The sequence below is a fragment of the Sinocyclocheilus grahami genome, unplaced genomic scaffold, assembly GCF_001515645.1.
Source record: "Sinocyclocheilus grahami isolate Dianchi unplaced genomic scaffold, SAMN03320097.WGS_v1.1 scaffold16.1, whole genome shotgun sequence".
Classification (NCBI taxonomy): domain Eukaryota; kingdom Metazoa; phylum Chordata; class Actinopteri; order Cypriniformes; family Cyprinidae; genus Sinocyclocheilus; species Sinocyclocheilus grahami.
Genome location: NW_015505195.1, coordinates 1,552,177 through 1,554,216, shown reverse-complemented (window position 1 = coordinate 1,554,216; position 2,040 = coordinate 1,552,177). Strand labels below are relative to the sequence as shown.

The 2,040-nt window shown below is 32.6% G+C and overlaps 1 protein-coding gene across 1 annotated transcript in view; it reads left to right on the top strand.

The window, feature by feature from the left end:
* Positions 1–2,040, top strand: part of faf1 (Fas (TNFRSF6) associated factor 1) — a 78,903-nt gene that overhangs the window by 19,794 nt on the left and 57,069 nt on the right. The window lies entirely within an intron of this gene.

Below are 2,040 nucleotides of genomic sequence, written 5' to 3'. Positions count from 1 at the left end.
TATATATATATATATATATATATATATATATATATATATATATATATATATATATATATATATATATATAAAGTAATAATAAATCACAGTAATAAATTGTGTTTTAACATATTAAAATAGTTATTTTAAATTGCAATAATAATTCATCAAATTAAATTTTACTGTATTTTTGACCAAATGAGAAACTTATTTGAAAAAAAATCTTACAGACCCACAAATTTGAAATGTTAGTGTATATATTGGATTTGATATAGAGTTTAGGAATTTAGTAATGCAGATGTGAATTTAGAGACTCGATATACATTCCATTTAAAAAGAACTGAAGAAAAATATGGTTGATTAACGCCCTTTGTCCTTTATTTAAATAAGCAAGTCATTGACATTGTGGTCAGAGCAGTGCGAATCAAAGTAATAAATGAAAGTCACTTCAGTTAGAAAGGGCTGTGTGTGTGTGTTATATTGATGTGCATGTGTTTGTGTGTGTAATTATGTGTTGATTAGCACTGCTGTAAGCCCCGGCGGGAGGTGATGCCGTTGAACGACTGGGTATAAACTGGCATCTCTGTCAGCTTGTGTGGACACTGTACTCTAGAGTGTGAAAACATTCTGAAAAAAGTACTAAATGGGCTGTAAACTAACATTGTGATAACAGTACCCTCCAAAACACATCAGCACTTAATTTTTTCCCCTCCTGTTATTTGGCACCTTTTCAGATGGCTGCATTTCATTTGGTCCACAGGCATTTTATGCGTGTGTATTTTTTTATTAGCTTTCATTTTGGAGATTGCTACAAAAACACACATTACTGTGACGTACTGCATACTGTTGTGCACCACATTGCTGGTCAGGGGTTAAATGGATCTGTTGAGATCACATATATTAACGTCATCCTGACAGCTGCTCTCGCTTGTCTCGTTTTTCCCCATCGGGCAGGTGACATGCCGCAGAGACCTTGCCACCTCTGTCTCTAAATGGCACAATATCTAATATCCAGCACCTACTAGAGCTCATCATCAGTGACAGGATCTAATTATTTCCCAGAAACTATTTTAGAGGAGTCAAAATAGGGGAGAAAAAGAGAAGGCCGGTGTTAGTTAGGTGTGACCCCATTGTTGCCCGTGATTGTCCTCTCCTGGTGCAGTGAGAAGAGGGCTTCCAGGAGGGTGAGCAGACAAGCTGTTAACTGCCTTTATAAATAACTGTCATAGAGAGATGGGGAGAGAGTGAAGTGTTCCTCAGCAGACTTCGCTCCTGCTGTATTGCTGTATTTGACTGAATCTCTCAGGGGCAGTTCAGATGCTGTTTTCTCATCTGCTCAGGCATCTTTACTTGCATTTATTTTAAACCTGGCTTGAGCAGAATGTCTGTGTTTCTGTGTGATTTAGCACTTTAATAGAAAGAAACTGGGAAATGTTAACTGGGTCACTTCTGTTATGCAGTACTTTTTTTTGTCCCCGTCATGCATTTCGTAGTTTATTGTATAAAATGTTTAATTAAATTTTTACAGATGGAAATCATATTAGTTAGCTTTTTGTAATCACAAAATAAAATAAAAAAGCGAACAAAATGGTGATTATGAAATACATTTAATTTCACTCTATTATTAAAAGTACTATTGGTGTGATTGTTTTACAGCAAGAGGTTGATAAGGATTGCCTGGGAGAAAGAAAAAAGAATTATTGATTTTATGGAAATCATTTATTTAAATTTTCATTGATTTATTTTTTATTCATTTTTGTTCAGGTGTTTTTATTTACAAGTATTGGTAATTAAAAAATAATAATAACAATATGCAATAAAGTAAAAAAGTTTTAAGCTCTCATTCACTTATTTTTCATTGTTTAAATAATCAAGCTAAGCTTGATTAAATTATTTGAGCTTAAATATTAAAGTCTGGTATATCCTTTTATAGATATTATTTTTTAAATTATTATGAATTGTTTTTACATTTTACAAAGCTCAAATGGTACTGCAAACCAGGGATAACCCAGTCGCTATTTACAAGAATTATATATATATATATATATATATATACACACA